General features: G+C 49.5%; 1 long non-coding RNA gene across 1 annotated transcript; it reads right to left on the bottom strand.

The window, feature by feature from the left end:
• Positions 1-8,776: 8,776 nt before the first annotated feature.
• On the bottom strand, positions 8,777-13,076 carry LOC127689873 (uncharacterized). Its single transcript, XR_007978952.1, has 3 exons — positions 12,684-13,076; positions 12,425-12,504; positions 8,777-10,868 (listed from the first exon to the last, which is right to left on the bottom strand). It is a non-coding gene; the product is annotated as an uncharacterized LOC127689873 (long non-coding RNA).
• Between the last annotated feature and the right edge of the window lie 1,316 nt (positions 13,077-14,392).

Consider the following 14,392-nt stretch of genomic DNA (forward strand, 5'->3'; position numbering starts at 1 on the left):
CGCTTGCCCATTGGGCTTTATTCCCTGGAGGGTCGCTGGAGGCCAGCTCATTCCCTGTTCTTAAATGATTGTTCTCCTGGGACTTGGGACGTGTATACCCTGAAAGCCTAGGTCGGCGTGGGCGCTGTAGAACTGAAATCCATGATCCTCCCAAGTACTCCTCGAACCACCTTTCCCTATCTGAGCCCGGGGCAGAGGAGCACTCATGAATCAGTGCTCAGTGAGGAGCACTCAGATCAAGGCCACACCTCTCTGTCCCAGACCTCAGAGAAGGTCTCTTTCACTTTGCTCCCAATTAAGATGGCTGGCTCTCCCACTTTGGTTAACTCTGCTTGGGAGATACTGTGGGAGACAGGAGAGAGGGCCTGGTTAGCATGGTTGCGAGAGGGGGGTGGGAGAAGGGGGAAGGCTGGTCATTTAGTTACTCCATAGCCTTTCTAGAAAAGAACCTAGAGGCTTCTGCTTGGAAGCAGTACCCACGCAGGCAGAGGGCACGCAGCTGAGAGGGTCTCTGAGCAGCTTGGACTGCAGGGACGCTTTCCTTTTCCTGGCGTCCCCGCAAGAAGCCTCCAGATTTGAAAATCAATTCAGCTTTGGGCATAATTGTGCCCCTGTCACAGTCACGCTCCAATCCGGAATTGAACCCGGGCCTTCAGCCTGGTGGGGACGCGTGGGGAGGCCCCCAGTGTGGGACACACACCCGGCCGCCACATGCCGCGGCTTTCTTTTATTTACAAAAGAAAGAAAGAAAAAAGTCCGTAACAAAAGGCAGAGCCTTGTCTGCTTAGGTGCTTTTATCCCTTGGAGAAAGGACAGATGTGCCCATTGTCAGGCCCTTGGCAGTTACGGCCGGGTCAGCGCCGAGCCTCAGCCTGGGGCTAGCGGTGTTCACAATAAGGATAGCCTCAGAGCGCTTTCAGGCCTCAGCTACTGAACAAAGTGTCTGAGGCCTGCTCTGCGCCAAGCAGAACCTACCGCCTGTCTTTTCTTGTAACGGTTTTCAGAGAGCCTAGGATTGAGTCGTGGTGGTGGGGTCTATAAGAAAATTTTGGTGTGGTCAACGCAGGGGCTGAAATCTCATCAGTTAAGGAGCAAAGGACTCATGTCTTAGCCCAGGTGCTTGCCTCCAACAGCACAAGAACCACAGTCAAGGTCAGTGGGTACACTGAGACGTTCTAGAAGACTAATTCTGCTAGGTCTTAATACCAGAAACGGCTCCATTCTACCCAAATAACTCCTGTGGATCCTACTTCAAGTCAGCTTGTTCATGATCATTTTAGGAATCTAAACCACCGCCCCCCTCTCCCTCCCCCTGCCCCGGGAAAGGTCATGGGGGGGGGATACATTGGCCAAAACCGAAATAATACTAATTTAATTTATTTATCATTACTTCAGACACATTCAAGTACAAAGTGTTTTCTAGAAACCAAATCTACCTTTCTTTCCTTCCTTCTTTCCTTTTCTTTTTTCTTCTCTTTTCTTTCTTGAACTCCTTTCCAGTAGCATAGAGTGCTTGCATCTCTTGTTAAGACCAAAGGATGGGTTGAAACAATCTCAGATCAGCTGTTTTTGCCACCATATTCTAATCCCATCGAAATGATTGATCTGCCTTTATGGCCATCTCTTCTTGAAAGACTATTCCTTAAAAATAAATAAATAAATAAATAAATAAATAAATAAATAAATTAGTATATACATCGTTCATGTTCTACTGTCCTCCAGCTAGAGACTTGATTTTGGAAGGCCTCCTTCAGGACTCCTAGCTGAGCCCCTGTAGTCATGCAAAAGAGGGGTGGGATCAAGTAGTTTAACTCTACCTAAAGGGACTCTGTCCAAAGGGACCGCGTCAAAAGGCGTCTTCTTTCAGCTTTGGTTCCCAAAGGAGAAAAGACATTTCGGTCTTGTCACCTCAGTGTTTGACATCACCTCCACGCCCAACAATCTCAGATTTGGTTTACAAATCTCCCTCTCCCTCCCCTCCTCCACCACCTCCTCCTCTTCCACCACCACCACCTCCTCCCCCTCCTCTTCCTCTTCCTCCTTCTCCATTTTATACCTTTTTTTAAAGGACTGTTTTCCTGTAGTTGCTGAGTCAGAAGCAAGCTGTTTTTCACCTCTCAGAAGCATTTTCTGTATGGTGGGTAGAAAGGATGTTTTTCTCTGGCCTCTGAGGGAACTGGAGTTACCTGATGTTATCTGGTCTTCTTCTCAGAATGCCAAGCATAAAGCTTGCCCCCCCCTTTAGATCTCTCTCTCTCTCTCTCTCTCTCTCTCTCTCTCTCTCCCCCCCTCTCTCTCTCTCCTGCAGCCTATAGTACGTTCCTCTCTTATAAGACCAAAGGATGGATTGAAGCAATTGTAAGGGGAGAGAGAATTAGAGTTCATAGAAGAATTCCTTGAAACTAGACAGTAAGTGTGTGAAGCAGAGGATACAGGGTAGAATTAACTGCTTCTGTTCTAAGCAATTGAAGGAGAATCAAAGAACAATGTAAAAGCTATTAAAATACATGTTTAAAAAACAGGGGCTAAAGCCTCAACTAGATGCTTGTTGCAGGATTTTCACGATGGAACCCAATTTTGTGCTCCTGGGACCTTGAGCTGGGCAAAGGCTCCAGTCTTAAGCACCTGGGGTGTGTGTAGGTGCCTGGAATTTGTCCTCTGCTAGACAGGCTACAGTTTGCAGGTCCATGCCATCAGACTTTGGAAAAGGTCCTTCTAGTAAATGCTGGCCACACTCAGTTCTCTAAGAATGGCTCCTGTGATTCAGAGTTAATGGTTTAGTTTTCTTTGTGAGCAGTAGAGGTGTAACATATGGACCATTCAAAAGAAATGTTTTTCTGCTTTTGGGGGCATCGGGTGTTCAGTCCCTATTTGCTGACTGCAGTCCTGGGCTTCAGAAAGTCTTCCTGCCCAGGGCTTCCAGTGAGAGACCCTTGGCTACAGCATTTGAAGCCCAAACATTTCTGAAACTTGCAGAATTCAGAATAGAATTCCCAGGGAGGGAAATGCTGATGGCATCTGGCTACAGCAGAACCCTTGATAGAATGGGGTGAAAGATTTGCTTCTAGATGCTTCCTGCAGGCTTCTAGAGTCTTTCCATCTCTGGAAAAATTTATTCAAAAAAACTGCTGTTGGCTCAGAATAGACAAGAATTATATTAAACAGCAGTCTGATGATGTATTATTGAAAACAATTAAAACAACACATTAATTCCCAGTTCCATGTGATGTGGATGTGGGAGGAGGACGTGGGAAGCAAGGCTTCTAACACCCCCTTTCAAGCTTCGCCCCTGTACTTAATGTCTATAAACCCAGCATTTTTGCACCATTTTTTCCTATTATCCCCCAAATCCCCGAAGAAGATGCCTGCGGAGGGCGGTCGGTTTCCTCCCTCCCCACCTAACACGGAGTTCCAGGAACTGCTTGGAGCCGCCTAGGTGGCGGTCTGAAAACTGACCACTCCGAGAGAGCGTCGGTTACTTCCTGGCCAAGGAAGAAAACCGCTTGCTCTCCTGGGACCCTGGGTTAACTTACAACGGATTCTTTCGGGGTTGAAACTCTTTCTGGGGGGCGCCTACATTGGCAAAGGCTCTGCGCCTTCAAGTCAAGAACATTGAAGGGGTGTCACAGTGGTTGTGTGACTGAGGGAGAGGTGTCTGGCTCCTAGGTAACAGGTGACAGAGCCCCATGCTGCAGAAGGTTAGCCTGACTCCCTGGAAATTAGCCTTCTACGGTCTGATCTTTAGTGGGTTTTCTCTCGTAGTCACGATTTTATAGTTACGGGGAGGAACCCTGCTCAAGATTGTGAGGGAGTTTTGAAGATTTGGGGTAGCAGTGAACACTCCTCTTCCAGTCCTTGTCTTTTGGAAGTCTATGATGGATTAGCAGTGGCTTCTTGATGGTAGAGAGTGCCAAAGCTGGGAACTGGAAAGGAAGGGGTGAGAGTGAGGGACCCTGCGTTGGGTTAGCATCATTCAGACACTTCAAAATAGGGAAAACTCAGGGGGGTGGGCGGAAGTCCAAGTGTACTAGCGATGCTCTCTAGAAAGATATTCTTCTCCGACTTTGGAGATAATTAGAAAACAGAAGTAACCAGCCACCGCCCATCCGGGAGCTTCAGATGCGTTGGGCCTAGGGCCGGACCAGCCAACCTACCCAAAGTAAGGCCTGAGGCACGCCCTCTTGGCGAACTCTATGGTCGCCCAGCAACGTGGACGCAGGCCCAGAACAGCTGCACTTGGGAAGGAGGAAAACTCTTTAAACAAATCATTTTGGTGTCTAATCAATTAGTGTTTGCGCAGTCAAGTACCATAGATTTAACAGAATAATCGTTACTGCCCTTGTCTTTATTTGACCCGCAGACACCTAGAAGATTTAAAAATAAGACGCAAGGTGTTGTGAGCGCCTGCCCTGTTGCCCGTGCTTCGCTCCTTGGCCTGCTCCGCCTGGTTTGGCTTTTGCTTTCTCCGAGGGGAGAACTCATCTTTCGGTTGGTACTTCTCTTTCTACGCTTCATCTCCCGCCCCTCCCTTCTGTCCTGGCCGCCTTTCTGAAATCAGTCAGCCACATTATCTGTGCCCACCCTCGATCTCTGACCCAGATGTTCTTCACGAAGCACCTTTAGCCTGAGCGCCATCCGAGCGGTGTAGGATTATGGAGTGGAGCAGAGTACCCCCCCCCCTCCCCAGCTCCACACCAACCTCCAGACCTTAGCCCTCAAGTACCTTTCAAAACCTAAGACAAAAGACTTCTTGTGCTTGAATTCTAGTTTCTATGGGGCTGGACGCGCTTTGGGGGCGAGGGGTCTTGCAGGCAGTAGGGGTTTTGCTCCATAAAAGCATCTCTCTCTCTCTCTCTCTCTCTCTCTCTCTCTCTCTCTCTCTCTCTCTCTATCTCTCTCTCTCTCTCTCTCTCTCTCCTCTTCTTCCCCCCTCCTTCCTGTGTGTGTATGTATGTATGTATGTATGTATGTATGTATGTATGTGTGACTAAAAGGAAAAAGAACAAGAAAGCTTTGGTCCCATCGCATCTTCACCTGGCTGTGAAATAGGGCATGTCAGTCGGTGTGACTGAAGAAGAGCCGACCCAGAGGATTACCAAGGTGCAGGAAACTGTCTATCAGATGCAGGCTTCTCTGGACCTGGCCCATCCCATGCATGGTCTATGAGTAGGAGTGTGTGTGTGTGTGTGTGTGTGTGTGTGTGTGTCCAGTGTCCCGTCCCTGGTTCCTGGTCCCTGAGTGTTTTACAGACCTCACGTATGAGTGTGCCTGTGTGTGTGTGTGTGTGTGTGTGTGCACTGTTTTGCCACTGGAGTTCCCATGCCTGAGATGAGGTCCCAGACAACTGAAAAGAGGGTTATTGGGGCTAAGAGTCATAGAGGTGGGGCTGTGGGAATGTGGGCGTACAGGTGAGACATGTGTAAGACCCAGACACTTGCATCCTTTCCTCTCCTCTAATACTGAGGGGAGTAGGCACACACCTGGGTTGAGGTTTTGTTAACTACCAAGCTGGAACCCTACTAGGAGAGGGTGGGTGTGGGTGGGAGGTGAATCTGCTCCATCTCCACCTTGTTACCTCCACAACCGCCCCCCCCCCACCCCAGTTCCAGATGTTCCAAATACTCCAGAGTATTTCCACCCCATTGGAACTGCCTGGCGCCCTGCCCTGGTTCCCAACATCACCTGAGAAACCTTCCTCTCAACAATAGATGATTATAATGTACTTGACTAATGCCCGCATTTTCCTGTTTAACATACATTAATCCAAGTAACAAAAAATCAATATTGCTAACAACACTGCAAACAAATCCTAGTCCATCTCACACAAAAACCTCCGTAGATGTTCAATCACTCCTATCATCTTCAGTTGTGTTCATCTCTGAGCTACCCATAGCTCCTGACTACTGTGAAAGTCAACCCTAACTTTTCAATAGTGGGTCTCTAATATTCCATTCCCCCCTTTTATCGTGGACATATATGTGGAGAGGTACGGATGGCCTCTTCTCTCTGGGGCCATTTCAGGACCTTGAGTTCTCTCAAACCCGTCTCACTGGGCACCAGTAAATACTCTAAGGTCACTAGACAATATTCTGGGTTTTGTTTTCTGTCCTGGACAAAACCCCTTATGTGGCAGATTCCAATATTTTCCCAGAGCAGGAGGCCCCACACTTCTGGATCTTCTCACTGTTTGGTGCCTGTTCTAGCTCTCCTGAATCTAATGTTGGTTGGTGGTTCTTGTTGGGAGTTTATTGTAATTGTTTTTAAAAACCGGTGTTTTCCACCTGGAAGAAACAAACTAGAGGGGCCGACTAATGAAGGAACTTAGGTTTGCAAAACACCATAAATAATTCATTATTGTATTTCAAGGGAAAAAATAGCTTTCTTAAATCATCCCCGTAATATAAATGGCAGACTTACAGTATGGTCCTGGTAAGTCTAAATTTTTAAAGGAGCAATATTCAAAGAGACATAGATGTCTGTATTAATTATTTATTCGCCAGTGCCTTCCTTCGTTTCTGACTTATTATTAATTAGGCGCCTCTAGTCTTTCACAGAGCGCTCCACTGAGCCGGTTGCAGCTTTAAATATGAATTAAAAGCAAATCCAAGCTACTGTAATGCGAAAATTATTCCGTGTCTTGCATGGCAGAGATGAATAGCTGCGTGGATCAATACCGTGAAACTCGGCTCCCAACGACAAGGTTATTGATAGTTCGTAGTAATGACATTAATGATGGAAAAAGGGAACAACCACCCACCCGCCTTGGAAACTTTTTAGCCACTGAAACCCCCGCAATAAAAACGGGAAGGGGGCAGGAATTGGGCTTAAGTGTAAGAAGAAAATTATTTATGAAACCCGGATAAATGACTTCGGAACCTTGATGCATTTGAACCTAACGCTCTTGGCTTCTGGCGGCCCTGGCTCCAGCTGGGGAGACCGCGAAAACCCCAAGCCGTGGAGGGCTGGGGGGCCGGGTAAGCTACAGCAGCCTCAGCCTCCGGTGTGCAGCCCCTCTGCTCGGTTCTCCGCTGGGAGAGCCCTCTGGAGGCGCCGACGGCAGAAGATTCTGGAAGCGGGTGGAAGGAGACCGGCGCTTGAAGCTGGCCCCCAGTGTCCAGGAAGGGGGACAGGAGGCCGCACCTCTGCGGCCAGGACTTCAGCCTAGGTTTTTCCTCAGGTTGGCTTGGCACTGGTCCCCGAAGCGGGGTCAAACGCTGGGGCCTCCTGGGGACCCAGGGCGCGCAGAACGTGGCGGTAGCGCGGCCCTAGGAAAAACTGCTGGAGACCCCCTCAGAAAGCCTAGGCTGCGGAGCCTTTGCCTCACTGCACCCCACTTGCTAGGCGCCGGGTTAACCGGGCCTTGGCCTGAGGCTGCTCTGCGAGGCTGAGAACTCTAGGCAAACAGAGCAGGCGGGCTCGGGTATTCACCCACATCGGGTCCTCTGCGGCCACTGAGGCTGCCAGCCCCGGCATCGACCCCTCTCCCTGTCCCCTGGCCGAGGCCACAGCTAGGGAGAACGTGTGCAGCCGGGATGCGAAAGGTTACATCCTGACCCTGCGGGGCTGCGAGAAAGGTCAGAGCCCAAGGGACCGCTGCAAGCCCTTGGTCCCCTTCCCCGCCCCCTCCCCTCTGCATTGCGCTCAGGCGCCCGGTCCCTTCCCCCCAGCACGAGGACAGGCCTCTGAGGGCGGAGGTCGTGGTGACCCTGACAGCCACGCGGAGGGCTGCCCTACCGCTGCGGGTCGCTGAGGGCGGGGAGGCCTGGCCGCGATTCTGGTGCGTCCTGGCTTCAGTGTTTTGGGTTACAGTGGGAAGTTGGGACTTTTGCTCTGGCGCCGAAAGGGACAGGAGGACGTCCGGTGCTGGGGGAGTGGGTCAATCATAGTTTTCTTCAGAAATAGGGATGATTTTTTTTTTTTTAAATCTGTTTGGTCTCTTAATACACTCTCCCTTCCTCTTTCTCTTCCTTTCCCGTTTCCTTTCATTCTTTTTATCTCTACATTCTCTCTTTCCGTTTCTTCCGTGCCACCCTCCACCCTTACCTCCTTTCTCCCCTACCTCCACTCTTGCTTCTTGCCTCTAGCTTCCTTCACCCCTCGTCCTCCTTTTCTGGGGCCGCTATGGGCTTCTGCACCCCTAGACGTTCAAAGGAGAAGGTGCCAGTTATGTTTGGCACCAGGACTAGGGAATGCCCGCTCCCCTTTTGAAGGAGGGGCAGGTGAGCATAGAGTCCCCGGCTGTTGCCCGGCACCCTTGAAGCTTCTCAGCTAGATTTTTTGCTACTGCCAAGGTTCATCTGGCCGGAACCCCGGCTTGCCATCCTTTGGGAAGAGTTTCTAGTGCCTCGTAGCGTCATGTCGACTCCGGACATCAGCAAGACTTCTGTGTGCTTGCTTTTATTTTACTTTATTTTATTAGTTAGAACGTGAAAATCGAAATGAATCTCAGAGGCTATAACCACTAAAACCATCAGCTGAACCTTAGCTCTATTTCAAGACCTAAGGATGGCTAAGTTGAAACCGGTCTCCGGATAGTTAGACCAAACCCAAGCTTCCTGCTACGGAGAAAAATCTCTTTTGAAGTCCACTGTGAAGTTTGTGTTTCAGAGTAGCGACACCCCCACCCCTCCTGCCACTGGATCCAGGGGCCCCATCCTCACAGAGTAAACAGAGAATGAATCTTTTCAGAAAGGAAACACAACAGACTGCAAAAGAAAAAAAAATCACTTGATTCTGGAAAAAATCAATATCGAAATTAGATTTATTGTCTGCTTATGCGATTAAAAATGACAAAGTGTTGCCTTTTATTTTCATAAAAAGACAGAAGGCTGAACAAAATAATTTACTATTGAGTTCTTTTTGTTTCATTTGCCTGGCAACACCCTGAGGGGCCTAAGGCAGTTGGGAAGTGCAGTACCTCAGACAGGAGCCTCCCCAGGGAGAGGTGAGGACACCTTAACTCAGGACCAGATTGGTATTGTGCGTGGGTGCCAGGGGAAGGAGATTTCCCAACCTCCAGTCTGAAGCAACTGAGTCCAGCTAAATTCTCAGCTCAGCTCTGCTCCGAAGGAACCCTGGGTGACCTCCATGTGACCTCAACCTCAGGTCTCAAGTCTTGTTTCTCAAGGTAACTTTTAGTTCCGGATGATCTGCTTTGCTTTTCTGGACCCCACAGCCCCAGACCTCAGCCAGACACCCCCATAGGAAGGACCGCTTGAAGCTACTCTCCCCTTGTCTCCCATAGTGGCTTGTTTGTTTGTTTTGGCTTTCAGAGCTTGGGCTGGAATCAGCAAAATGTTTATTTTCCACACCAACCTAGGATATATATCACAGGATATATACATACATACGCACATATTCTGTGACATATACTTGGGCAAATATACTACATCTGAGATGCTATGATTACATCAACAGCCGGGTTTGGGGGATTTTGTTTGTTTTTAAATCTACATAAAAAACACAAAAGAGCCCACAATGTATCTTCCTTCAAACTCCCAATATCTTCAATGTAAGTGTCAGAATTTGCCGCAGTTTCTCCACATCTCCCATACTCCACATTTCCTGTACTCCGTGTTGGGCATGCTGTCTGCAGTACCCACGCCTACGTTTTTTTACTGCCTGGTTCTGGAACAACGTGGCTTCTTGACTGTGGATTCATACACATTTAGCAGAATCATTAGAAAAACAAAAAACAAATACTACCCAGCCCTTAGCACCCTTAAATGCACCTTTAGGTTCGGAGTCAGGTGGCACATGCTGGGACTCATTTAGAAAATCGTTAATTGCTTTTTAAAATGTTCTTATTGTTGCTCTGGGAACTGGCCTAGAAGGTTAAGCTCCCAGAACTTGTTGAAATGAAACCCCTGCCAGGCATCTCTTCCACAGACTCTCTAGGTGTCAGGGCTGAAGGAGAAGGGTATGGAGTGCTTGTTCTTTGGAAATCGGACAGGTTCTGTGGTCTGATCCTCTTAGACGTGCTCTCCTTTGAGTCAGGGTGACTTTTTTCCCAGATGGAGGCAGTAAGGAGGTGAGGTGTAGGTCCCTGACTAGGCCAGGAAGGAGATGGGCAGGCACCCTTTGGCAGGTCAAGTCTTTGAGTCTCCAGCACCAGCTCCTTGCAACAGGAATGCAAACTCCATATCTGGCTTCCTGGGAAATTCACCTGCCCTCTTCTCCATCCTCATTTTGGGACTAACTCTCCCCCAGCAACCCAGAGCTGTGAGTTCCAGAATCCAAGATCAGATATTCTCTTGGCACAGGTTTCTTCACACAGTTGGACACTATAGCTGTGGCTCCTGTCATGGAGGCTGGATGCCCACTGCCAACCAGACTCAGATCTCAGCGTGCTTTCTCTGCTCTGGCAGCTCTGCAGTGCCGTAGAGTCTTGAAGGAGTGGGGGTGTGGGTGTTGAAATTTAGGACATGACATTCATGTAGCAGAATCAAAAGGCCTGGTTTTGATTTCAATATTTCTTCAAGTATTCCTCACTTGGGTTAGCTTTGACCAAAAGCCTGAGGAGCAATCTTCCATTGTCTCATTTTCTCCCTCAGCCTGGCTAGAGCTGGAAAGAACTTGCCAAATGAATATCTGGCCTTCCAAGTAAGCCAATCTGTTCCAAAGGGGCCAACCTTTTCCCTGAATTGGAGCAAGGCAGGCAGAATAAAAAGCAGGTTTCTATGCAAGCCCACGGGGCTCCAACCACCAGCACCACTCCATCAATTCTTGCTGGCCAGGGCTGGATTTACTTGCTTCTAGCCTCAGCTCTGAGCCCAGAGCAGCCAGTAGTTAGAATTCTCTCTCCGACGAAAGCCATGGTCAATAGAATTCTGGGTATCAAATGAGCAATAATTTGCTGTGGCTACATGCTGGATAATGAAAGATGTTAGTGGGATCAATAAAAAAATGAAAACACTTTTACTTACATCTTGAGTTACAGTTTTAGGAGAGGGAAAGAAGCAACCAGCCCAACGTTACTTCAGAGTCTTGTAAGTCTGTCCCCAGAGCCAAGAGGCTACCTCACCGTCTGACCGGCCCTTCCTGACCCCCAGGGCTTCTACTTTCTCCCTGGCTGACCAGAGAGTAGACTATTTGCATTAAATTAACTCCACAGGAACCAGTAATAACTTAACTGCCAGGGCTTTTTCTCCCCCAAAGGCAGAGATAAAATTAAAATAGTTTCCCGCCAGAACTAAAGGTCCCCTAATTGGTTTTAGTTTGCTGAAAATGCATGCGACTGTCTCAAAGTGAATCTGCCTCTTGACAATCTCTGAGTGCACACTTGCCCAAGATGGCTCTGGGCAGGCCTGTTGTCTTCGGTTAGATATTCAAGGGCAAGGCAATGTATTTAATTCTTTTGGCTTCGTTTTGTGAGTAAAGTCTAGAAATTTCAGTTTTTAAACCTGTTTTCTACTTCCAGATATTAATCGCTCTCATCTTTTTCGTAGTTCTATTTGCTTTGTCCTGAATTGGAGCAATATGCTTTCAATTTATGTTGGATTTATTTGTTCTAGCATGCTTGCTTTATTCACTATTCGATCTCAAACACACTTTTACTGTTTTGGTTGCTAAAGAATAGGTTATGGAAAGAACAGAGAAACAATCTACGTTTTCAAAGATACCAAAACAAACAAACACACAAACAAACAAGCAAACAAACAAAAACCTGAAAAAATTACTCCGTGCGTTCTACAAAAAGCAGGCACCACAAAGCTTCCTGCCCGCTCTCAGCACTGAAGTCGTACGAGGATATTTGAAAAATGTGTTTAGCTATGTATATCTGCAGGTTTAAAGGAGCTACGTTTCTCTCCAGTACTTAAAAAACAATCAGAACATAAATTTAGCCACCACTGAAGAAAACAAGATAGTTTATACCACGACATTTAGAGTCTCAAGGTCAGTGGCCACGATTGTCTTTAAAAGGGTTGGGTAAGATTCCAAGGGCCTACGGAGTAACCAGAGCGATGTACAAACTAGACGTGGGGGAAGAACAGGCCGATTCCAGTTGGGGGTGTTGCGCGAAGGAGGGGATCCGGCCGGTTCCGTTTATACAAAACGCACAAAGCAGGTGCGCGGGGCCGCGGCGCGCAGCTCGGGAGAAGAGCCGCGCGCAAAGCTTAGCCGCGCGCACTCGCGCGCCCGCCACCCGCGTTTACACCCCGCTCCGAGGCCAGCTCTCGGCTGGCTCTCATTTGCTGCTTTAAACTCGCGGGGAGGACCTGTTACCCACGGTGGCAGACAGGAGGGCTGGGAGGGGGGCTCCCCCTTTCCGCTTCCCGGGCGTGACGCGGGCTCTGCCCTCCGCCCCTGGCTCCCACGCTGTACGCGTGGCCATAAGCTCAGTCGAGGACCCGCGTGGCACACCTGGCCGCGCTGACTCCCCCTTCTCGGTCCACGGCCGCGTGGACCTGAGAGGCTGGCTTACCGCGAAGGGCGAGTCGGGACGCATTAGCGGATTTCACGGCAGGTTGCTTCTGACACGCGACAAGCTTCCAGCTTTGCCTCCTAGGAGCAAGGGAAACCCGAGTCAATTTGCATAATTTCAAATGAGGCATAATTTCAAATGAGAAACGAGGAAACGAAGAGCTTAATTTTAAGTCCTCAATCCCAGCCCTCCTGTATAAATCATCCCTTGCCCTCCCGGTGCAGAACCGGAAAAACTAAGCACTGCGCGTCGCAGGTACCTTTCTTTGCGTTGGTTTTAAAGACCAGGACATAGCCGCCGCCACTTTCTGCAAAGCCCAGAGCCCGGGCGCTCTCAGGCCTGAGGATTCCTGCAAGGTCGCCGGGGTTAGAGAAGCGGGCCAGAGAGGCCACAGGCTTCCCCTCAGCACCTAGGGTCTGAGCCCCACTCAGAACCCCAAATCCCCGCACTTCTTCGGCTCCAGCTTTGAGTCTGGGGAAAGATCAATTCCCTCCCTCGCGCGCTGGCTCGGCTCGCTGGCACACACACGTCCGTAGCCATAAACAAACAGCTAATTCAGGAACCGGAGAGCTAGGAAGAAGCTGGGAGAAAGGAGGTGACCCAGAACCCCAGCGCTGGTCTCGGCTCGCACGCTGCCGAGCCGCTCCTTTAGCTCGGGCCAGCCGCGCATTTGGGGACGCAACTTGCATTTGAATAGCTGCCTGCGCTTGTTACGGACCCGAGAAAGCTCTGAAAGGGAATCACTATGCAAATTGTCCCAGTTACAATCGAAAGGTTCGATCTCCCGGAGCCGCCTGACGGAAGTTGATGTCAGCTATCTGTGCATTAGGCTGGCGTTGCCGCCTTCGCCGGCCTGCTCACCACCCCCGCTCGTGCCCTACTGGGAGGATTTTTTTTTTTTTTTTTTTTTTTTTTTTTTGCTTATGTGTATATTTTTTCTAGTAATTAAAAAAAGCGTTTAAAAAAGAGGCTGAAGGTGGTTGTCTAGCTGGCTCAGTCCCGGTAGTCCCAAGGGCACGCCAGGGAGGCATGGCGGCTGCGCTGTCCCCCTTTTCTTTTTCTTTCCTCCCCCCCCCCCCGCAGGTGTTAATGGTGTGTCTGAAATCAAACATTTAGAATCGTGTTTTTTCTTTCTTTCTTTCTTTCGTCTTTTTTTTAAGAGCTTTGCAGGACCAGGAGGTGGAGGGGTGGTGGCTGGGCAGCATGTCTGCCTCCGCCAGTCTGCTTTATCCTACAATGCAGGCTGCAGATCAATACCCGCTCACTGTAATCCCAGTAATTGTAGGGCTCACAGCTTTTATTTTAAAGAAATAGGACACTAGGACGCGGGCGGGCAATGGAGGCCGCGGGCTTGGATTCTGGTGCCTTGCAGGAATCTTTGGGATATCTATCAACCTATCTATCCATCTATCCATCTATCTATCTATCTATCTATCTATCTATCTATCTATCTATCTATCTACCAGCCATCTATCTACCTACACATTTCTGGAAAACCGGGGAGCCCAGAGACTTCTCCACAATAGGGTGGTGGCAGCACCTGAGCCCCACCTGGGACTTGCCAAGCCCACGTGGCTTCTGTCTGGGAAAGGCAAATTTGGAGGTAGAGTCAGTAGAACAGACCGATGAGGATCAAACCCTTCTATAGACCAGGTCCCTGCGGGGTCTGGTCGGCCTGAGCCGTTTGGCACTAGGAGCTGAGTCTGGGGTGCACACGTGCCAGATTCTGCCTACAGAGGATTCAGGACATCAGCCTTTTGCCTAGAAATGGAGGGCCAGAGGCCCATCCAGTACTGGGCTGGGGGGAGCTTTTCGCTTGGCAGGCAGACAGAGGCGCTAGGACCCGGTGAAGCGACCCTCGAGGCTGCGACCTCCTTCAGGAGCCCGGCAAGGCAGTGTGCAGCCGCTGTGACCCACCTCGAGCCCCCAGGCCCGGCAGGCCGCCGATTGCCTTGGCCGCCCACCCCC

The sequence above is a fragment of the Apodemus sylvaticus genome, chromosome 7, assembly GCF_947179515.1.
Source record: "Apodemus sylvaticus chromosome 7, mApoSyl1.1, whole genome shotgun sequence".
Classification (NCBI taxonomy): domain Eukaryota; kingdom Metazoa; phylum Chordata; class Mammalia; order Rodentia; family Muridae; genus Apodemus; species Apodemus sylvaticus.